The sequence below is a fragment of the Eubalaena glacialis genome, chromosome 8 (assembly GCF_028564815.1).
Source record: "Eubalaena glacialis isolate mEubGla1 chromosome 8, mEubGla1.1.hap2.+ XY, whole genome shotgun sequence".
NCBI classification, from domain to species: domain Eukaryota; kingdom Metazoa; phylum Chordata; class Mammalia; order Artiodactyla; family Balaenidae; genus Eubalaena; species Eubalaena glacialis.
This window is the reverse complement of record NC_083723.1, coordinates 93,964,113-93,989,567: the sequence shown is the minus strand read 5'-3', so window position 1 is coordinate 93,989,567 and position 25,455 is coordinate 93,964,113.

The following is a 25,455-nucleotide window of genomic DNA, read 5'->3' as shown; positions in this document are numbered from 1 at the left end:
CTTTTTGGTCTGGTTTTGTTGTATATTGCAGTGATTTAGGTGGTTTTAACACAGAGTGGTTTTTACAACAATAAAATATTACTTTATTGAAAATTCATGTTTCTTTTCCCTATGTTATTGCTTCCCAAGCAACAGAAAAGGCTTTGGTGCTTCATATAGCCTAATTCTTTTGATTCCTGTCTATGGCTATCTGTTCTCATCCTTCCTGATTTTCCTTTCTTTCTTCTCACACTCACTTTTTGTTGGCTGTCACTGCCACATTCTTTTTCACTCTTCTGTTGCATGAATAGGAAGATGTTACACGCATAGAGTCAGAAGGATGTGTTTCAGAGTCCCAGCATCACCATTTATTTACTGTATGACCTTGAACACAGCCTATAAGAGATACATGATGATCAGTCTTTGGTATATATTGTAAGAGCTCTATTAAATTCATTCTTTTAAAATCTTGTGTTGGTTTTGCATTGCACATTGGATAAATTTTCAAGTGATTTAGTACTTTAGTATGAAAATGAATAACTTCTGCAACTTTGTCCTAATGTACCTTTCTTAGTCCACTCAGGCTATTCTAACAGAATACCACAGACTGAGTGGCGTATAAGCAACAGAAACTTATTTCTCACAGTTCTGAAGGCTGAAAGAACAAAATCAAGGCACAGGCAGATTTGGTGTCTGGTGAGCACCTGACCAGCTTCCTGGTTCATGAATGGCCTTCTTTTCATTGTATCCCCACATGCTGGAAGGGGCAAGGGAGTTCTCTGTGATCTCTTTTGTAAGGGCACTAATTCCATTAATGAGGGCTCCACCCTCATGACCTAATCACCTCCCCAAAGCTTCACCTTCAATAGTGTAGCATTGGGGTTTAGGCTTCAACAATGAATTTTGGGGGAAAACAAACATCCAGTCTATAGCACTACACTTCCAATCATTCCATTCCCCTGGGCCACTTTAACATGAACCTTCTGCTAAATGAAGACTAGTCCATTTATTTTCCCAACATAAATCATTTTCTCCCATCAACTTTGGTTCTTTACCAGATAAACACTGGGAGCTTGTGGGGTCAAAAGCTCATGCAACTCGGGAGGTCTTCTTTAAAAAGAAAGGAAGGAAAGAAGGAAGGAAGAAAAGGAGGGAGGGAGAAAAATTATGAATACAACATAGAGTACAGGTTTTGGAAGGGACCCACGCCCCTTACACTTCACATACTTCCCAGTAAATCTGCCTCTGCTCATTGCACTCTTTAATTACCTATATCCTTTCCTTTTTCTCTGCTTATTAAATATAACATAACCTACTCTCTGTTCAAATAGTTACTCTTCTTTGAAGACTGGCAATTGTTTCAAGCCCACTGCAATGTTTTTCTCCTCTGAATCCTTCTAGCACTTATTATCTGCACTCCTAATATAGTCTGTATAACATATTGATTTATATATTTAAGTTGACCTGCATATATGATTTTATAAAATGTATAATTTTATTACCAATTCCCTGGGTATTGGTTCTGTCCCAACCCTTGCTCCCAACCCAACTTAGTGTTTTGTGTATATAGGTGCTCAGTATCTGTGTATTGATTCATATCAAAGATGATATTTCCAAGATCCTTTTCTCTAGTGAAAAGACAGCACAGATTTTTGTTTTTATTTAAATATATAATTTTTTTAAAATTAATAATTAATTAAATTTATTTACATTAATATAAATTTTATTACTGATTTTATTTAAATATAAATTGCTCCAATTATAATTTCAAAGGCACTAAACCCACCCAATTAAAATTAGATAGAGCTCTTCTTATTTACATGTTATGGAAAAATGTGTTAAACTGAGTTGGTATGTCTAATAGATTTCTTCTAAAAGTTAATGCTCATGAGAATTATGAGGGGTATCTACCTTTCATTTTTGTTACATTTCAATTCATTTATATGAGGATAATTTTGTTAAATTTTTTACTGAACAATCAGCTCAATGCATTTTATAGTTTCCTTTTCTAAAGAAGTCTAACTCTAAAATAGAGTGTTATCCATATGAAAGAGGGTGTATTTCTAAATGAAGTGTCATTAAAAGCAGCAGGAAGGAGAGTATTTTTGCACCATGTCTTAAACCATCCTTCCTTCATTTGTACTGCTGTTGAAGTATATTTCTTAAGCCCTTGATGTGACTATATCAGCAAAATATAATAAATTAACATGAGTAATCCTCGACTTTTATTATACTGTATCTTTTCACATGAAAAGCATGTAAGTAGGCATGAAATACCATGAATTTTCTACCCCTAACTGCATTATATAAAGAGCTGTCGTAGGCATATGAAGTGCTTTTAATCTGAACAAACTTCATTAGCTTTGGATTTAGTTGTGCATTCCGGGTACAAGTTGAAAGCCCTACCTGTTTGCTCAGGCTTTTCTTGGAGTTTGCCTGAGCAACAGGGAGGGATAGAGTGAGATGGAATGGAGGTGGTTTAAGAAATAATTATAAGAAAAAGTGCTTTTGAACACTCAGGGAGGTCTATTGAACACATGATGCATTTCATCTAGAACTGATTGAGAATTGTCTTCTGGGAGCTTCTGGTCAGGCCATCAGGGAGTCTTTTTTGCCTCTACACCATGAGAAGCCCAAGACCAGGCAGGATGAGTGGGAGCACGTGAGGTGCAGTAAGGACCAGAAAGTTGCCCCAACCATCACAACCAGAACAGCTCTTTTTCAAGGGCTTACTCTGCGTCAGGCGTTATTCTAACTGTTGTACACACCTTATTATTTAGCCTCACAACAACCCTGTGAAGTAGGTATGGTTATTTTCCTCATTGTACAGATGTCCTGCGAAGGCCAGAGAGGTTAAATATCTTGCCCAAGACTACACAGTTCGGTGCAAACAGAGTAGAGATTGGAAGCCAGACAGTCTGGCTCCACAGACACTCTTAGACACGCTGGTATGCAGAGTGCACAAAATAAATAAATGATAACAAAGAGAAGATTCTATGTTTAAAAAGTTTACATTTTACTGAGGAATGGCTGTTATCTAAAAGTAGAATAATGCATTACTACTAATGTACTACTTAAGAATCGCTTGTAAGTAAAATACAGGGGAATTAAAAGATAAAAGACATAAAATGATAAAAATAAAGATAAAAGATACTGTCCACATGGAAGACAACAACTCTGCTAACCCACACATGGCCCTGAGGTCTCCCTTAAAAATAAAGCAATGCTAGGCCAAGTACAGGTGGTGTGTGGGTATAGGTGTGTATGTATGTGTGTGGGTGTGGCAATTCCTGTTCTCAAAGAATTCCTAATTAGATAGCGAGTTATTTATGTAAATAAATAAATAATCACAGATCAGAATAAGAACTGAGATACGGGAATTGAAGCACAAAGTAGGAAGAGTTTTACCAATGTGATATTCAGGGAGGACTTCCTGGAGGAGGTGATGATTTTAGTCATGGAGGTAGGAGCATGTCACTACACAGTGAAGGGAGGAAGAGGAGGACTGCCAGACAGAGGTGAGAGCAGAAGCAAAGTCAAAGAGATGGATAACCGGGAGATATTTAGTGAGCTTGATACAGTCCAGTGTAGATGGATGCTATGGTGGGAATGAGAGATAAAAATCCTGCAGGTGGGCAGAGCCAAGCTGTGAAGGTGTTGTAATGCCTTGGTAGGGCATTGGATCTTTAACTGGAAACTCTGAGGCTTACCTGTGGTTTTCCTCTCAGAGGGCTGCTTGCTCAGAGAAGTGCTATCAGAAAATTCCTCTTACGGAGGACCAGGAAAGGAGGGTAGGCTAGAGACTGGGGGAACCAGCTCACACATGAACATATCAGTTTAAATGAGATGAAACAATGGGCTGAACTTAAGAAATGATGGTGTAAATATGGAATCAAATGTTACCTAGCAGCACATCTTTTTCACTTTAAGCACACGGGATAAATACAGACTCTCACCTTCTATATAGGCCCAATTGAACAAGGGGAAAGGTTCTCCCATTATACTTAACTGACAGTTGGTTCACTTAACGCAACGCAGCATTGTGTCCACACTACTAAAAACTCACCAGCTGATGAAATAAGTTATGATAAGTGAAGTTACATCATTGCTTTTCAAATTCTTTGTCAAAGAACAGGTCAGAACCAAAGACACTTTGGCATGTCAGTCTTCAGCACTGGTATTTCTAGTGCATTTAAATATTTCTCTGTTATTTTCAGAAAAGGTGACGTCCTTTAAATAAAACAGTGACCTTATTAGCCCACTGTTATTAGGATATGTACAAATTTCAACAGTTTTTTGTGATGATTGACTGAGTAATATATATAGTATATATAGCAGTGTCTGGCATATAGTAAGTGCTAGAAAAGTATGAGCTATTATTATCATTATCGTTTTTATTAGTAGTAGCAGGGTTAGTGTCCCTGGGCTGGGGTGTTTGTTCTGATCTAACGCTGCTCCTGTGATCAACTACAGATGTTTGCAAGGTGGCTGGCTAGGGTTGTGGATGCAGTGATGACTGTTTATCAGTGGAGCTAAATAGAATCCTCTAGCGTCTCCCAAGAGTGAGTTAACCACCTTCACAGTACAGAAATCCACAAGCTTGTTTAACAAGTTTATTTTCACAGGTAAACATTTGCAAATATGAATATGACTTTAATTAGAAAAAAACAACAGGATGAGGCTACTCAGCCCTGTGATCCACAATAAAAGCAGACCCCGCTGTCTTCAAGCCAGTGGGTGTTATTCTTGCAGGAAAACCCCAGGACCATGCCCTTAATTAGCTAATTATTTAGAAATTAGAAAGGAATCACTTAACAAGGAACACACACCCCACGATACAAATGACATGAGTGGTGAGTAAATTTACTTTCAAGAATTCATAGAGTGTCAATGAACTACATATGGTACTCATGTGTAATTAAAAACAAATTACAGTGTAGAGAAACATTATACATGCTAGCGAATTAATCTTCTCAATTAAACCAAAAAGTCTCCCAAAATTTTTGATAGAAAACATATGTATTTTCTGCATAAAATATGGAAATGATTTCTCTCTGACTCAATGTTTGTTTAAAAGAATCAACAAGATGGCAGCATTATATGGGGAATATTTCACTGACTCTGGTGAACAATAAGACCTTGGACAACAACAGAAAACAACCTCCTTCTCGTTTGTTTTGGCAATTTTTCCCTCTGATAATTAAACAGGGTAAAAATAATCTATCATGACTAGTGTTCCTGCCATTTTTAGAGTTTTCTGTACAATAATAAATATGACATTCCAGACATATAACAAAAACAGAATCACTTAGATTTATGAAGTACTCTCCCAAGTTTCCTTGCAAAAGAGAAAAAAATCCTGAACCTGGTGGGTTATGCCCTCATACTAAAACAATCACAGTTTATGCTCTGTGAAGCTCATGGTAAGCCTCAGTGAACAATTAAATACTGCAAACCTGACTGTTAAAGAGTAAGTATGACTATAACTGAGTAACAAGGATAATACTCCAGGGAAAAATAGATCTCCAAATCAACTATGTGATACTAAGTGATTCTATTTGAACCTCATTTTAGTAATTTTGACATCCTCAGTGCTGTCATGCACTTATCTGTTTGCTTGCTTAGCTAGTCACTCATTTCGTAATCTTTACTGCTACTCTCTTCCAAAAAAGTAACCGAGGTAACCTGTAGAGATACAAAAAAGAAAATATGAAAATAAGAGAAAGTTGATAGGATAGTAGGAAAAATCAGGATAAATGATATAAAGCCAAGTGTAAATTAATGTCCAAATACTCAATTAAATTTCTCACATACCCTATTAGAAATTGGCTACACGTTTGTCCTTGAGTGTCCTAGTCATCAACCCAAAGATAGAAACACTGTCAGTTACTTAATACACAATTTAAAAAATGAAAACAGGCATGATACCTCATTGAAGACAGATGAAATTTCTGTCCTAGGTTTTCATGTACAGGAAGAACCCATGTAGTATAGCAACAATGAGCCAAGGTATAAAAGTAGCCAATCAATGCTTACCATGTGCTACCAACATCCTTATAATAAATCTAAAGGCAGGTTGTCTCTGACTTTCTTAAATGCTTCAATATGGCCTGCTGGCGTAAGTCTAGATACCAATCAAAATAATCTGGTTTAGCTTTCCATGACCTAGATTATTCCAAGGATATCACTTGGATTAAGAAAGCAAAATACGTTAACTAGTGGCTCTTAAAGTGTGGTCCTTAGACCAGCAGCATCAGCATCACCGGGAACTTATTAGAAACACAAATTCTTGGGTTCCACCCCAGACGTTCTGAATCAGAAACTCTGGGAGTGAGACCCAGCAATTAATCAATTAAATTGCACATTGGAAAAAGATAACAAGGTGAATTTATAGTTGAAAAGTGAAAATAAAACACATTTACACAACATATACCTTTCAGTGTTTCTGAAGTATATATCATGAAATGAATGACTTGGTCAAAGGAAACTGAATGAACAGAGGAAAGAATTCATGAATTTAGAGGGTGTTTTGGTAAAGAGTTGTTATTTTAGGAAATCTTAAGTACTTAGTAGAGAAGGTGAGAAATGGAGTGATTAAAGGGGTGAAGGGGGACAGATTAGGTTACTCATAACAAAAATATGTGATCTTGGGGATACCTGGTTCTGCTTTTACATGCAACAAAAATATCCAACACTAAAAGACATATTTTAAATATTGCATCTGCACAACCAGAGCAGAGTCAGTTGTGACTGAAATATTGTAAAGGGTGCTTCATCAGATAGAGTGTGTTGATTTGGGGTTCCAAATGTTCAAAGGAATAAGAAGACCAGTCACAGAAGTTCAGATACATTGCATTGCTTAGTTGAATATATATATGTATGAATTATATATAAAAATATATATTGTGTATTTAATTATATATTATAATTATATGAATATATTGAATTTAAAGTATAAAATTCAAACATAAGTGCTATAGACTGAATTGCATGCCCCTAAAATTTATATGTTCAAGCCCTATGGACTGAATTGCATGCCCCTAAAATTTATATGTTCAAGCCCTAAACCCCAAATATGATGATATTTGGAAGTGAGACCTTTGGGAGGCAATTAGATTTAGATGAGGTCATGAGGATGGGACCCTCATGATGGGATTAGTGCCTTTATAAGAAAAGCCACAGAGAGCTTGCACTCGTTCTCTCTCTCTCAGCCTCCCCACTCCATCCCACCCCTCCCCCACCATGTGGGGAAACAGCAAGAAGACAGCCATCTACAAGCCAGGAAGAGAGCTCTTACCAGAAACTGTACTGACACCTCCATCTTGGACTTCTAGCCTGCAAAACTATGAGGTCATAAATATCTGTTTTTTAAGCTAAGCAGATTATTGTATTTTTTTTATGGCAGCCTGAGATGACTAAGACAGTAAGTTTGAAACAACTTTTTAGTCCTTTAGAATTTAGAAATAATTTTTAGTTCTTTAGAGATTTATGACATAACCTTCAAATTACTAGTTTCTAATAATTTAAGTAATTATTGGAAGCTCTGTTTCAGACAGTAAGGCACACTAGATGTTCTGCCAGGTCTTCTTCCCATTGTGAAATAACTAGACCTTGTATAAAATAAAACATTTGACTCATGGGTCAGATTTGACCCCCAGGTGACAGGTTGCCAATCCCTGCTATGTAACAGTGAAAACTAGTGATTATATATATAGTATATCGTTTTTGTAAGACTCAAAAGCAAACAAATCTAAGTCACATTTTGTTGTGATAAAACTATTTTTAAAAGAATTAGAAAGATAAACACAAAATTCAGTATAATAGTTACATCTGGGGAAGGAAGAGGAATGAAAACAGAAGTAGATGAAACACTATTAATAATATTCTAGCTCTTAAATTGGGTGGTAGAATCATGGGAGTCATGATTCTTTTGTTTAATATTTTTTGTTTCAAATTTTAAACAGTGAAAACATCAGTGCATCCCTAAATGATTTAATTTTATGGAAGTTAATTTGTTTTTAGTAGTTAGGTCAATGACTCTCCATGACATCATATTTTTCACCACTGAAGAACCAGTGGTGAATGAAGACTTTCAGGGGAAATAAATGAATAAATTAATTCAGACAGACTTACATGAGCAATTATGAATTTCTTTCACGTATATAAATATTGTATATATACATATTGCCATAAAAATTTAAAATTTGAAATACTGGATAAAGTAATCTATTTTCTGAAGTTTAAAACAGGTCATAAGATTATGTTTTTATGATTCAAAGACAAAGGCTCAATGGCTATATTGTATAGCAGGAATAGTTATAATGTCTGTCAACTGTTATGTATATATTTTCTAAATATATACATTGCACAAAGAAATTATAAAACCTCAAAACTATAGTTTTCCTAAAATAAATATGGCATTGTATACAGGGTGTTGGCCTGGTGCTAAGTAATTATGGGAAATAAAGTGAATGTGATCTTTAAGTTATACAGACTTATATCAGGTTTCTGCAAAAAACATAAAATTCCTCTTTCTCAGGGTCTGCAGGGGAAACACAGAATATTAATTTCATGGAGTTCCATTCCAGCATTTCTGTAAGAATTATATGTCTGGATAAGGCAGCCACTACATACTAGCACTAATATAGTTGAAAACATTGCATGAACTGAATAAGAATATTTCCATCCAAAAAGTGCCAAATAACAGATCGTCTCAAGTGAATGGAGAAAGGTATAATTATGGGTGCATTTAATACCTGTAATGAATTCAACTTTGAAAGCTTTCCATTGTTTATACGTCATATACTGGTTATAAATAAAATTTTAAAAGGTATAGCACAAAGAACATTAAAACTTCAAAGATTTTATACACACACACATATACTGTATTTGTTATGTTGCAATGACATACTATATTATTCAGTTATGTGAGATCTCAACTGCCAAGCAAAACGTATTTGTCCAATCTGAAACTATAGATTTTTCTTTTCTTTTCTGTTCAAATTATTTAGATTTAAGCTAGCATTTATAACTATCAAAGCCTGATGGATGATCAGACAAAGACTTAGAAAAAATATTCACATGAGTTAAAAATATGAGTTTTTGAGAAAAAAATCACCATTCTATAATAAATTGAGGTGCTAAAAATATTTCATGGAATAAGTAAAGTAATACTACTTAATGTTATTCAGATAAACTGAACATATTTCATGAGCAATGTTTTAACTTTAAAAAAATTGTAAAAATAAACTTCAGAGCAGTGTTGTAGATCCTGAAAGACAAATTTTTTAAAGTTTAAGTGCCAATGATATTTAAGAGTTGGAATGAAAAGCATGGTAGGTGTCTTTCAAGTTATGATAACAATCTCTGTAATAGACCCTGAATTTTCAGCCATCTTAATGGATTTGCCCATTATTGATTACGTTGGTCATTGCCAAGCATATTAAAGTAAATAGACCTTTTATGTATTTATTCACCACTCACTAAAAAGCAGATCTAGCAATTACATATTAAGTGTTTAGAATGTATTGGTCCCAGAAGGTAAAAAGATAAATCATATAATCTTGAGAATCATATCGTCTATTGAAAGAATATGTTTTTAAAACTTAATTGGCTTTCATTTTAGTGATAAACACAAAACTATGATTTCTATTAGAAACACTTTTATGTTGAAATATTGTTTTACCTCCTTAATAGCTGTTTCATTTTCCCCACCTTTTCCAACCAAGATCACCAAGATGGCACTTCATTTATCATACCTTGACCAATTTATATTGTTTTCTTTTTATGGATATATTTATAGTATATATGTCTATTTATGGTATATAATATTTTATTTAGAATATTTATGTATGCTCAATGAAGAGAAGTGGTGAACAGTAAAGTACACAAATAACATTAATATCATCTAGATTTCTACCACAAGTAAATGATGTCTGCTAATATATTTTCATAGCTTCCTCCAGACACAGATTCAGATACAGGTATGGGTCTGGGAATGAGTCTATGTCACTAAGTAAATGGAAGTGTGTGAAGCAGGCAGGAAAGGATATTCTTGCATGCCTGAGAAAAAATGACCACTGGTTAAAAGGCAGCACTTAAAGAAAGCACAAATGCTGAAGAAGAATATATGGACGTTTGGAGGTCCTGGGCATGGTGATTATAACCATTTCCTAGCATTTTGCTACGCCAAGCATGGTCCACAGACCAGGAATGTTAGCATCACCTGGGAACTTGTCAGAAATGCAGACTCTCATGTCTCACCCTATACTTACTGAATCAGAATCTGCATTTTAGCAATATTCCTCTGATTTTCATGCACATTAAAATTTGAGAAGCACTACTCTAGATGCCTTGTGAGTCAGCAGATACACCAAGTAGAGAAGGTGAAATCAGGGCCAACTTATCCATTAAGCACAATAGACACGGTGCCTAGACCACAATACTTTAAGGGGCCCATTAAATCGTTTTAATTTCTTGTAAAATAAGAATTAAAAAAATAAACTTTTACGTAGAAGAAAATATTTTAATATATGATCTTAATATGTCCAGCTTTATAAAAGCACAACTATAAAATATAATTTTTCATATGATTTTTTTGATAAGTCTAGTTACCATCTGTCACCATACAAAGATATTATATTATTATTGATTGTATTTCTCACACTGTACATTTCATCCCTATGACTCATTTATTTTGTAACTGGAAGTTTGTGCCTCTTAATCTCCTTCACCTATTTTACCCATTTTTCCACCCCTCTCCCCTCTGGCTACCACCTGTTGGTTCTCTGTATCTGACTCTGTTTCTGTTTTGTTATGTTTGCTCATTTGTTTTGTTTTTAGGTTCCACATATAAGTGAATTCATAGTGTTTGATTTGACTTACTTCTGATTGTCAAAGTAAGACAGACTTCATTTGACTTACTTCATTTAGCATAATACTCTCTAGGTCTATCCACATTGTTGCAAAATGGCAAGAGTTCATTCTCTTTTAAGGCTGAGTAATATTCCATTGGCTACACGTACCACATCTTCTTTATCCATTCATCTATTGTTAGGCACTTAGGTTGCTTCTATATCTTGGCTATTGTGAATAATGCTGCAGTCAACATAAGGGTGCATATGTCTTTTCAAATTCATGTTTTTGCTTTCTTTGGAAAAATAAGCAAAAGTAGAATGGCTGGATTCATATGACTTTTTATGGAGAAAGGGAGCCAGGAAGGCAAAATTTCCTAGGGCCCAAAAAAGTCATAGTGTAGCCTTGTGATGAATAACAAAACACCCTCAAAATGAAAGAAATCCTTGACAGTTGCCTCAGTAGCATCGCCTATTTTATCTCTGTCATTAATTGTTTGATCTGTTTTTCAGAAAGGATATAACTCCCCCCCCAAAAAAGATCTTGATAAAAATCAATCATTTGTATACAATTAGTATATACCTACCAATTTTAATTAATATTCCTTTTAAAGCAAAACCTATTGTACTTTTTAGTATCTTCTGCTTTAAAATTAACATCATTTCACAGATATTTTCCCATGTCAATGACCATGTCTCTAAACAGGATTTAATGGCTGTATGGAAGTCGACCTTATTAGATAAATACTTTTAATGAATTTGTTGAGCATATTCATTTAGTTTCCAATTCTCACTATTATAAATAACACTGTGATAAATAAATATCCTTGCTGTAAATCCATGATTATTTCCTTCAGAGAAATTCTTAAAGTGAAATTATTGGTTCATTGGGTATACACTTTTTAAACTTATTCTGTTGTTGTTAACTTTCAATTTTGATAATTTCAAACTTACAGAAAAGTTGCAGGACTCACACAGGGAACTCTATGTTCTTAACCTAGATGTACCCATTTTGCCCTTTGTTCCATTGCTTTGTACTCTGAATTCCCTCTCTCTCTCTTTACACACACACACACGCACACACACACACACACGCACGCACACATACCCATTTGAGAGTAAGTTGATAAAATCCTGCTCCTTTACCATTAAATACTTCAGCTTGCTTTTCCTAAGGGCAAGAAGGTTCTGCTACATCACCACAATAAAATTACCAAATTCAGGGAATTAACACTGTTACACTACTATTATCTATTACACAATCCATATTTAAATGTTATCAACTGCCCCAGCAAAGTTCTTTAGAGTTCCTCAACCCCATCTACTACTTCCCTGCCCCAGAATACAATCCAGGATTCACACTGTGTTCATTGTTATTTAGTCTCCTTTAACCTGGAGGAGTTCCTCACTGTCATTCTTATTCTGGACATTTTTGTGGTTATTGATATTCATAACCAAATAGCCCTCCAAATAATATTGCTTCTACTGAGAAAAACAGCATATAAGAATGTCCATTTTTTCATATATTACTAACATAAACATTAATATTCTTGTTCATCTTTCTAATCTGAAAATCACAATATAAATTTTTTTCTTTAAATATTTATTTCTTAGATTACAAGTGAAGCTGAATATTTTTTCATATATGTGTAACCATTTTTCTTCTCTTTCTTCATTAATTACTTGTTCATATATTTTGCTTATTCTATAGGGGACTTTGTCTCATTTGTCTCTTTATTGATTTATAAGTATTGTATATTCTTTATATAACAGAAATCCTAATGTTTTGCCAACAAAAAATGTTTCCCGAGTCATTTATGGTGCTTGATAAATAGAAATTTTTTATTTTTATGTAGTGATATGTAATCAGTTTTCTTTTAGTTACTTTTGCCTTTGGAATTGGGTTTGGCAAAATCTTCCCACCCCAATATTATCTGAATATCATTCTAAATTTTTATCTAATTATTTTATAACTTTTTTTACATTTATGTTTAAGCATTATAAAATATATTTTGGTATCTAACCTATATTTTCACAAAATTTAATCATTTAGTCTATCTCTATTTTCCCACTGATTTGGAATGCCGACTTTATTTTATATTAAATACTGACCAAAATAAATGTATGTCCAAATTCAATATTTTAGAAGAAACAGGAATCATAGAATTCTAAACTAGAAGAAACCTTAGAAATCATAGGATACCATCCATTAATGCAGATAAAAGAAAATATACATTTATCTGATGACTCAAAACTGGTAATAATTTTTTTAAAGGAGGTTAAGATTGTTTTTTGTTTTGTTTCATTTTAGGTGGGACCTCACAGATAATAATTTAGTAATATCCATGAGCAACTGGAGAATATTGTTACTAATTAAAGCTAAAGGGGTAGAGGCAATTTTATTTGCTTTTCCTTTTTATATTTCAAATAAGCCATATAGAAATTAGTTTGTTTACTCATCTAAGGTCACTTTTACTTTCAAATCCCCAGACTTAAAATTTTGATACAAAGAGGGGAAGTTTCTGTAGCATCCATTAGCAAGATATCTAATATGTTTGGACCACAGCCTACTACCCATGTACCCTTTATATTACATAAGATAGCATGTTCGTTGCCAAACATATGTTTTAGAAATTAAATGATTTTTAGTGTAAATGTATTTAATGAAACTAGCAAATTTAGACTTGTTTAAATGTCAGTAAAATATTAAGTACCATGTGTTTTGTGCCAAGCAGTTAAAATTGTTTTTGGAAGAATATGAAATTAATTGTTTAAAAAAAAAAGAGAGAGAATTTAGTGACTTAAAGTACTTCACAATCAATGTTATCAGTTAATGCATCTTTTGGCAATTATTAAACTCTAGGGAACAGCATGAATATCCTTATCAAGTCTGGAAAGACACTAATGGGGAGGAGAATGGACTGTGCTTGCATTTACATGTGGGCATAAGCCCAGAGAAAAGTGAAGGAAGAAAACATAAAAACACCCTCAGGCTCAATGCCTGGGGCAGATATATTGTGCAGCCACTAAAGTCTCCAATAGCACCATTTCCTTCATTAATCCAGTGTTTTATTCCTTTACTTTCTTTTGTATTTTTGGATGCTTTTCAATTTTAAGGACAGCGAGATTTTTAAAAATCCATATGCATTACTTACTTCTTAGGCTATTAACTCAAATCCATGATTAGTAAGAAAGTCATATGAAGGTCAAAAATGTGTGGCAGAGTTTGGGTTACTTGAATTTGTAAGTTATTAATTATAATAACAGAAGAAAACAATTACTAAGCACTTGTTGCCAGGCACTGTTCTAAGCATTTTACAATTACTATTTTATTTAATCCTTCAAATCATCTTATAAGATATTTGCTAATTTTGTCTCCACTTTACAGATGAGGAGACTGAGGCAGGGTGAAGTTCAATAACTATTTTAGTTTTAACCTGATGGAAAACTTTTTACTTTCCTGGCTCGGGAAATGCAGCTATTGAATGTAATTGCACTTTTTAAAATGTCTCAATGTCATAAATGCCTACATTACTTTTTAAAATATAAATGATAATTGTACTGAAAGTATCAGCAGGTAAAGGAAGATACGGGCAGGACTAAATCCAGATTTTTGTTTGTTTTGCTTTGTTTCATTTTTGCCTTGTTTTTAGTTTTGATTTTCTAGTGGATATCTGAGTGAAGTCTCAGTCTAGAAAATTGATTAAAGGAGAAAAAATATACATAGATACTTGAAGAATCTGAATAGTCAGTTGCCAGTTAATCTAGATGAGTCACATTTTGAATGAGGGCAGAAAAATTGCCCATCTCCAGGAGGATGGAGGTGAGAAGTACGAGTCCCAGTGCAGTGCAAGGGATGTGGAGCGGTGAGAATGTTTCCCAGTGAGAGGTTTGAGACAAAAGTGGTTTGTGCTAAAGAACACTTTGCTTTACATTCTGTTTCTGCCATTAACTACATTCACACCACCGCCTCCTAAGCAGCAACACGAGATGCGGCTCCTTCAGAATCCAGGGAGGTCTTCTTGAAACCGTAAGGAAGGGCTTTGGCTGATTGCTTAGCCAAAAATGTATGATTGTAAGAGTTCAAGATAGTCACTGCCACAAGATCAAAGAACCTAAATTATCAGGTTTGCCAGCTGAAATTAGTATTTGATCCAATGTTTTAATTTATTACCGTATCACCTAGGTCATGTTGTTAAGTATTCCTGTGAAAACCATGGTGTGGTTATATTATTTCACTAATATAATCACAAAGTTTGTGCTTTTAAACAGTGCATACACGGTGATTAAGCTAAGGAAGAATTGTATAGTTTAGGACAAGGGAGGCTTTGTAAAGGGCTAGTAGGACACAATGGATTATGGTGAGGTTGAGAGGGACCAGAAACGTCTCCTCCTGCTCATTCAGTCTCCCACTGAAAGTCCCATAGATCCTCTTTCGGTTAAGGCTCAGCATGTGAATGCTAAGAGGTAAATAGTATGTTGGGGAAGGAAAAGAAGAAATGGAAAGAGTTAACGTTAGCCGAGCACCTTCGACCAACTAGGCCTAGGAACTGTGAAGATCTCTACAGAGCCTCACAACAGCCTGTAAAGGAGGTGGAGTTATCTCTATGTTAGAGGTGAAGAAAAGAAATTTCATAATGAGGTTAAATAACTTGTACGTTCATACTGCTGTCAAGTAGTAGAGACAGGATTCAAACTCGGGTCTTTTCGTATTCTGAGTTTACATACACTTACATTAGCTTTAGAGTCATAGTTTAAATAATTTATCAACTAGCTTAGCTACCTAGCAAAATCCAGTAAAAATGGTCATGGATAAGACAGATACATTTTGGTCACTATGGGATAGAAAGCATATGAGAAGGGGGGAGAAAGCAGTGGGATTGGTATGAAGTTTTCAACCTTTCTTAGAAGAAGCTGTTATGGATTTCCCTCCTTAAAGAAAAATATTCTAATCTTCTCTGGAATGCCCATTCAACTTTGGTTCATATTAATATGCATGCCAATTCAACTTTGGTTTGTAATAATATACAGATACTATGGGTACACTATATATAAGTGAACAAAAAACCCTGTAGAAATAGGACAGATTAGAAAACAATTCTACACATTTCCCTGTGTCTCTTTCTTCTTTTTTTTTCTTTACAGAAGTACACTTTCTTTCAAAATTATTTTTGTTGCAGGAACAAAGAACTGAATGAAACTATTGAAATGATTCTAGCCTTTTAATACTAAGAAAGATGCCCACCAACATGTTCTGTTCTAGAAAGCGAGACAACTATGTAACATTTTATCAGTTTAATTACCAACTCCATTTAAACAGAACTCCCTGGGGAAGGTAGAATTTGAATCTTTACAGTGTACAATTATCTTCACCCAGTCAGTGCATAAAATGAACTACACTGTTCCTGGTTCTCAGTTCAAAATTTTTTAAAATGTTGTAAGATATAAACACAGCATGTGAGCAAACATTGTTTGCTGCTGGATTGTTCAAAAATGTATTCACACAATTGTTGGGATAATTATTAATGCTAAAAATATTTAAAGTTGCAGTGACTCTGCATTTGAAGTCTAGTATGTGTCATTTGTTTTATTCATGATAAACAGATCATTTAGTTGGAAAAATCCCATCTGCTTAGATATATCTCTTATTATTTATGAGAACCATGTTTAGGAATGCAGGCGGCACATGTGCATAATTAATCCTGAAGAGAATTAGACATTGTTTGATTCACAGCTGAATGCAATTAGCATTAGGAAGTTTACATATGTTGGCAATAACACAGATTAGCAACTAAAGTGCTTGTTAAAAAATTTAACCTGAGGCTGCTGGAGCAGACCTCTCTTAATGATGCTTTAAATGTTGTTGATGAAGTAATAATCAATTTTGTTTTATAAATAGTAAATCAAGAATTTAGGTCTAATTAGCAGTGCTACAGATCACTTCACTTACATATCACATGTACTTGTGATGTGTGCTATGAACTTTCTCGGAGTCTTGTGTGCAAACAGTTGTTATGGGGAAGACGTGAACCTTTCTGGAAAAAAAGAAATCATTTTCCAGCTAGAGAAGAGTTGAGGCATCTACCTTTTGGAAGGACTTCATTGAAGATGTTTAGCAGGAGAGCTCTGTCTTTGTCTCTCTGCAGCTTTTAATTGCGAGAGAGAGAGAGAGAGAGAGAGAGAGAGAGAGAGAGAAAGAGAGAGAGAGGGAGGGAGGGAGAGAGGGAGAGAGAGAGAAACAATGCCCTTTCTTCGCAAGCAGAGCCATTAGGCAGCTTTACAGACTGTGAAACGGAGTCATCTAATGGGAAGGGAGGAGAGAATGAAAATGACGAAAATGAGGCCGAATGTAAAATTGAGCTATAATTGTTTGCACTTCAACTTTGAGAAGTTCACCATTAATTAAAACGTTTCTGCACCACTCACCACCAGACTGGCAAGAAGGAGGCAAGGCTGTCTGTGAGGCAGCCCTGGAACCTTCAGGAAAGCAAGCAAGGCCTTTGAGGAGGGAGGAAACATCTCCAGCACACAAAGGCTGTAGAGTCACCAGAATGCAGGGTGGTCAGCCTCACGTGACATTTTTCACACAGCCCTCAGATATGATTTTGGCTCTTCCTGTGCCTCATTATAAATTAGTATTGTAAGTTTTCAGAATGAATGGGGATATGGACACAATTTATTTAGGAAACATTTACCCTATTTCACAGAGTCTGTCTCACATTTCTTTTTTCACATTTTAACATCTCTGAAATGTGGGTGCCTCTCACAAAGATGCCATCCTAGAGTTAACTGACAACTTTCTTTCTTAAAATAATGGATTTTTTTCCATAACATAATACGAATAGCATCTTAGCTTCAATTAAATGTAGAACTGAATGCCTCTTCTGTGCCAGGCACTGTGCTAAGGATGAGGAATAAATGAGATAGAATATAATACAAAAGGAGTATAATAAAGGTATGTACAGTGAACATGCTTGAGATTGAACTTGCAGAATGCTACCTGCATTTACTTAGTGGCTTAACAAGTATATGAACATGAAGTCTTGTAACAGGGTCGTGCATTAACACCCAGTGTCGTTATAGTGACTCTTTTCTGGATGATAAGCAACGTCAGTGGATGGATGTAGAATGTAAGCTCTGTGGGCGCAGGGAGTTTTGTCTGTTTGTTCACTGCAGTGTTCCTATCACTGAGAACAGTGCTTGGCACATGGAGGCACTCAATAATTACTCATTGAATGAAGACCAAACCAGGCCGAGGGTTGGCTTTGCCCTGGGAGCAAAGATAGTTTTTATACTTGTAAACGGTTGAAAACAAAAAATCAAAGGAAGAATAATATTTCATGGCATACTAAAAGTGCAGGAAGTTCAGATTTCCGTGTGTATAAATAAAGTTTTATTGGCACACGTCCACACTCATTCACATTTTGTCTATGACTGTTTTCTCACTACAAAGGCAGAGCTGAGTTGTTGTCAAAGTGACCTTAGGGCCTACAAAGGCTAAAATATTTACTATTTACAGAATAGTAAGATATTGGCATCTACAGAAAAGGTTTGCTTAGCCCGAGACTAAGCTATTGTTGTCAGAGCGATAAGCTCTCAGGAGATCAGGTCCAGCCCAGGAGTTCTGTGTTCTCACCAATTCCTGCTCGTGGAATCACCTCCTGCTCCTCATCCCACTGGTTGAGGAAGCTTGAGCATCATCACTGATTACATATGTGATGACAGGGAAGCTGAACCCCATTCCGAGCCCCCTCACATACATCCACTGCAATTTCCCCTTGACCTTCATAAAATTAAATTAATTTTGGCTCTCCTAGTAGAAATGCAGAAGCTGAATTGTATATTTAAAGCTTCATGATAATACCTCCTGGTACATGTTCCAATTTGGTACAACTTGAATCCATTTAGCTTCTATCCAAGAAGGCCCGTTATAGAAAGAAAGTACCAGCTGAATTTCATTATCAAAAGACTGTGTGTTATGTGGTCTTCAGATGTGAACCTGGGGGAGTGTTACGCTTTTAATTAAAGATGATCAGTTCTGAAGGTCCTCTCCTCATTCACATCTGCTATGTGCTAGATGTTTTCACTTGGCCACTGAGAGTACAATGATTATAAAAGAATCACAAAGCAGGGACAGACAGGCAGGGAGCCAAAACAGTCTGACAGTATCTGAGATCAGGGCAATGTTGCAAGTGAATCAGCTGTTCAAACGTGGTTCCCCTGGACCTTGGTCCAGTCACTGACAGTACATAGAAAGTAACCTTTAAAGGGAAGGCATATAGGCATGGGTAGAGAAAGGACATGTGTTCATTGTAATGCTCTAAGTTCTCTTCCCCCTTTCACCTCTCAATGGCACAACCTGCTAGAGACAGGAGCTTATTCTGCATGCAAACAGAGACACAAACTATCCCATGATTACAGGCTTGCAAATCTCTAAGCACCATCACCCAGTACCACACACTTATCACCCATAAATATTTTAGTATAAATTAGGAAGATCAGAACTCTCTAAGAACACAGAGCTGAGAAAGGAAACAGGATTGCAAACAAAATTTTTGAAAAGCTCGATCAAATGTCAAAGTTGAGGGCATGGGGTGCTGTCAACAGGCCAAATCTACAGTCATTTGTTGGGAAGCTGTTGAGTAATCAATATGTACCTAGAAAGAGATGCTAAAACTTGGAGGAAGAACATTTGTTATAGAGACTACTAAGTGCCCAGTACCCATTTCCCCTTCTGCCTTTTAGTTACACACACACACAGAGTTTTAGCAGGGAATGTGTCAACCCACTAGATAGTTTCTCACCTTCCTTATAGTTAAGTGTGCCCATGTGTCTAAATTCTGGCCAATGGGAAGTGAACAGAGATAATATTTGCAGTTTCTATACCACACCCCTTAAAGGAGGCTTCTTATTCTCCACTGTGTCTCTTTGCTCCTTCCTGTGTGCAAGAACAAGGATATGGTACTGGTAATCTAGGGTATTAACCTGCTAATCGACAGGCTGGATGCCTTAAACAACAGAAATATATTTTCTCACAGTTCGGGAAGCTAGAAGTCCAAGATCAAGGTGCCATCAGGTTTGGTTTCTGGTGAGGGCTCTCTTTCTCGCTTGTAGATAGCTGTCGTCTCACCGTGTCCTCACATGGCTCTTCCTGTGTGCACAGAGAGAGAGAGAGAGAGATCTCTGGTGTCTCTTCCTCTTTTTATAAGGACACTAGTCCTATGGGATTAAGGCCCCATTTCATTTAAGCTTTACTACCTTCTTATAGGCCCTATCTCCAAATACAGTCACATTAGGTGTTAGAACTTCAACATAGGAGTTTGGGGAGGGGTACAAGTCAGTCCATAAGAGCCAGCTTTGATGAATCCCCCGGGCGATGGTGGAGCACCATGATGGAAGACACCTGGGTCCTGGATGACTTCTTAACATAGAAATAGAAGTGTGGAACCTCTTTGGACTGCCCACACCTCTCAGGACTGTTCTCTCTCAGCCAATGGGTTTCTGGATGTGTTTGTTATAGCAGCTGTATCTTAACTAATAGAGTGTGAGAGAAGAGAGCCAAAAGAACCTTTCTCTTACTTTACAACTCGGCTTGGAGAAAAAAAACAGAACAGGTCATCCATCCTCTTATCTGAAACTCTTTTTGAATGTGCTTTGACTCCATTTAATACTAATCTAATTATATTTAAATAGGCAAATGCTTAGAAATCACAGTCTCATCTTCATGTAACAACTCTCTATCTAATCTGTTGCAGTAGAATTAGTTTTGGTCCTAATTTGTGATAGATGTGGAACTACCAAAGGTATAAATTCAGATATTTATATTAATTATATTTCTCACCAAGATCATGTTGCCAACTTGAAAGACAGTGCTCATTTTTTAAAATAGGTACCTCTGTAAAACTACAATAATTTGTGATGAAATTAAAGGACTTCATGAAAACTCCTTCTTTAGAATCCTTACAAAAGAAGGGAGTTATTGGGTTTCTTTTTGGAATAATAGAATCTTCTAAAAGTAGGTTACGGTGGTGGTTGTATAATTCTGTGGACATACTAAAAACCACTGAACTGTATTCTTTAAATGGGTGAATTACATACATGTAATATATGGGAAAACTAAGTGAAAAACTCTACAACTTTAGAATTATATTTCAGGAATAAAAAATGCATGAGGGGCACTAAGAAAACCAAGTCAGCCTTTGCTCTGGTATACAGTTATCCTGGTGGAGCCAAACAGCTCTGTGTATCTGGAAAAAGGGATACTGAAGGGGCCCTGCGGCATGCATGGGAGCTGGACTGAAAGCCAACGGTTCCCTACAGAGGTCACTAGGTTGAACAGGTAATCTCCAGAAGACAAGAGACATGTAGCGATGGGGGTCTTGGAACCTACACAATCTATGTCCTGCCTTCAGGCAGGTCCCTCACACGGTGGACACAACACAGACACACACTCCCACAAACTCCCCCCCCCCACACACATCTTGTTTATTTGTTTCCCTAGGTTTTTTTTCTTGGAGATGAATATTAATTAAATACTTTTATCAAACCAGTTGAATTAATTGGCCCCTTCTATACTTTATTCTGAATTTGATACTTCTGAATAAATGAAAGTCTTTATGTCTTTGCGGGGGGGTGGGGGGGGAATCCTCAGTCCCAAGCAACGATTTAGTTGTAGGGATTGTTGAGACTCATGTCTTCTTAACCTAAGTATCTAGTTTGCCTTCACCTGTATGTTCATTCTTTTTTTATCAGTGTTGGTGTAAGTCACGATTGGAGCATCTTAGAAAGTTTCGTAATTTTCACATTTCACTTCTAGCTTAATTCCTTTTCTTATGTCTTCTCTAGATCTAGAGAACAGCGGGTCATTATTTTTCTATACGGTTCTTGAACTGTGGGTACTGTTAGACCTTTCTCTTGGCTAATAATCCTGTTCCTTTGCTTAAACTTTCCTTTATAGCTTCTATTTCTCAACCCTTTAACAACTTTCACTGAGGTCCTCAGTTGACATAAATAGTCATTTTCACTTTTTTTTTTTCCTCTGCATGATTATTTGAAACAGTATTTCTAAGGAAAAAATTAACATACCTTTAAATGGTTTTACACTATGCACATTACAAGGTCTAAAGAAATACACTCCCAAGATTCAAAAAGACTGGTGATTACTTTTGAAAACTTAGACTCAACTATGTAGCTCCAGAAAATGGGATAAAATAAAACATGTGGGTTATATTTGTCAGAACAAAAAAAAATTGCCGTGATAATTACAATTTGGCAAGTCTATTGTGAGACCCCTGGGGTGGAAAAAAGAAAACCCTACAGCTTATATGGGGTAATAGAAACAAGAGCAATAACCAGCATGGGATATTATAGGGAGAAAAAGTCACTCAAAAAACTAAAGTCCTCCTTTCTTTAACAAAATTACAAAATTAGTAGGTGAAGGAAAAGTATTTAGTTTAATGTACCTGGTCAGCCATAAAGCTTTCAATAAAGTTTTACCTCGAAATGCAATTCCAATTATCTTATGAAAAAAGAAGAATAACTTGTGAGACAACTAAAACCTTTTACCTAATAAAGTGCCTACCAAAGCTTTTGAAGCCTAATATCGGGCAAGGGAATATGAGAAGTGGGCTTGCTTCACTGTTTAGAGAACAAGGGGATACATGTGGCATACCTGCAGCTACCTCTCCCTACTGACCTTCCCCTCAAAGACCAGAGCTTTAGTCTCTGGGGGGAAAAAAAAGCACCAGAAATGTGAGAGTCCAGGACATCAGGCATTTTGGAGGGTAGAGATAATGCAGGGGGTCACATGATACATGGTAAACCACCCCAGCTCCCTCCCCTGGGACCCCCAGAGTGTCATGCCTGCAGCCAATCTTACACCCACACACCCACCCGCAGGAGATATAGAGGAGTCTTCTCTGGAGAAAATAAAGAACTCCAGTAAAAAGACCCATAGACTCTGACATTTAAAGATCTTCTCACATAAATATCCATGTTGAAAATCTTTCCCATACACTAAGAGATGTCATCCAGTTTTTCTTTTTCAATTTGTAAATGTACTTCTTTAGTTTGAATGAACAGCCAAGGAACACCAAATATTTGAGGACTCTCCAGTACAAAATACAGAGTGACACAAATAAGGAGAGTAAACCGGGAGAAAATGGAGACAATAAAAAGCACCAAAGAAAACTTTTAAAAATTTATATAAACTATTATTATTATCCTGATTGATGAGAGAAGATATCACACCTAGAAGAAACAGGGTGTTATTAAGAAAAGGAATAATCAAGGAACAAGGACTATTAGAATTTAAAATATGATTACTGGAAAATATTTTCAGAAGGTATGGAAGATAGTGTCAAGGAAATGCCCAGAGTGGAAAAATAAGACAAATCCTATAGGAGAGGAAAAAATAGAGAATAAATTTAAGAGATACAAAATACAGAAATAAAGTGTTGGTGAAAGTCCAGATTGAAACATCTTACAAAGTTTCATAATTTCCTAAAGAAAATAGAGGTGACAAAATCAATTGAGAAGCATTCCACAGAACTGAAGATCATATGTCTCCAAATGGAAAGGGCCACCTAGGGACCAAGCAGAGTAGAGAAAGCTCTTCATGAAAGCAGATTGTTAGGAACTTTCAGAAAAACAGGAATAAGAAAAGATCCTAAGAACTTCTTAGAGAATAGAAGCAAGTCATGGAGAAATGCTTACGAGCAAGACGTTGTATTGAAATTCTTAAGAGCAACCCTGATCTCCAGAAGATTGTGGCTCGAGGCCTACAAAATTTCATTATGAAGTGGTTTCAAAGTTATCAATCATATGTGAAGGTAGACATCCTCAGATAGTCAGTATCTAAAATAAACAAATGTGTTTCCTATGCACTCTTTCTTAGGAAAGTGCTAGAAGATATGCTTAGAAATACAGGAGAAAAAAAACAAGAAAGAAGATCCAGGAATCAAGGGTTCCAGTACAGGAAACCAGCAGAGGTAGAGACCAATATGTCAGCTATGTACCACCTAGAAAGAACGTAGGTTAGAGTGAGAGATGGAGGGCTGGTGGGGGGTGGAGGTGGGGTAGGACTGCTTAGTGTTTTAGTGTGTTTCAACACTTAGAAAAAATATTAATAGGGCTTTGACATATTTTGGGAGTATTTTAATAAATTTATTTTAAAAACTACTTCATACCAAATATAACTGAAAAATAGTTATAGAAAAAGAAGCAAGGAAATAATGATGCAATATTCATGCCAGGAAAAACAAGAAGCTTTATTAGAAGAGAAGTGTCATCAAAAGTCATTTTTTGGCCCCAAAGTGAAAAATATTTGTGTAACAATAGTTGTGTTAACACTGATTGTTACCTTAACCAGAAAATTATAATTTAACTATATCGAGAGACTGGGAGAGATCGTAAGAGAGAGGTAAATTCTATACTTCCAAAACTAAAAGTCAGTATACTATTTCTACAATTATTAAAATAAGAAATGGATATATATTATATATGGAGATAGATATGAACTCGGGAATTCTGGTACATATATTCTGGTACATATATATCTAATATATATGTAGGATATATATAATATATGTGAGTTTCAGAAGCACCTTAAAGGTATTGAAAGTGGTTGTCTTTACAGAGCAGAATAATTAGGTGTTATAATAAGGACTGTTGGATTGTGTGTTGTAAGCCTTTGAGCACTACATGCATTTATTATTTTCAGAAAGTTGAACCAATTAAAATCATAAATATAGTACTTATAGGAATAAGTAGGTTTAGAAGATTACACCGAGTTCTTTCCAATTCAGTCAAACTAACTGGTTAGGTTAAGTAGTTACCTTTATCTTTTGACTGGTCAGTGTGTTATTTTTTAATTAAAAAAATTTTTTTGAAGTTTCTGGGAACTGGACATTAAGTAGAACCTCCTGGACAAATTCAGACTTACTTGCAGTTACAATAGGTACATAGATTAGGTGACAATTTGTAAAGTGCTCTTTATAAATATGATGTCATCTTATTAGTTTATATGCACAGAATTTTATATGTTTAACTTGGTTTCCTCAAGTGATTTTGTTTGGCATATATAGAAATACATATCTCAGTTAAAAAATTAAAACCATATAAAATCCCTGAAGGTATTAGAGGGGTATATTGTTCATCTAAAACTTTATGTCTGTATATTTTATGGCTTCACATCTCTACCCAAGACTTCCGTCTTCAAATTTTCTTCCCCCTTTTTGATTCCTGTTCCTTTTTGCCCACATGGTGACTCTAAATTTCTCCCAGGCTCTTTAGGACCTCATGTAGCTACTGAGGGCAATTATGGCTAAAAGATACTAAGCTGAAAGGAGCTTCAAGAAATGCTGCAAAGCACCAGTCACTGCAAACTCTGAAAGGCACTGTTGGCTCTCGACCTCATGAAGATAAACTTCCCAGAAATAGTCTGAGTTGAGTATGGACCAAGGCTGGTAGGCATTCAGTATGGACTTGATGTCTGCAGGAGTCGAAGCAAAAAAAAAAAAAAAATGAGTAAACAGTCACTCAACTTGGTCAAAAATGAGAATTTTCACCAAGAATTGTATGATACAGTACAAAATCTAAGTACACACAAGCAGCTGGTCTATTC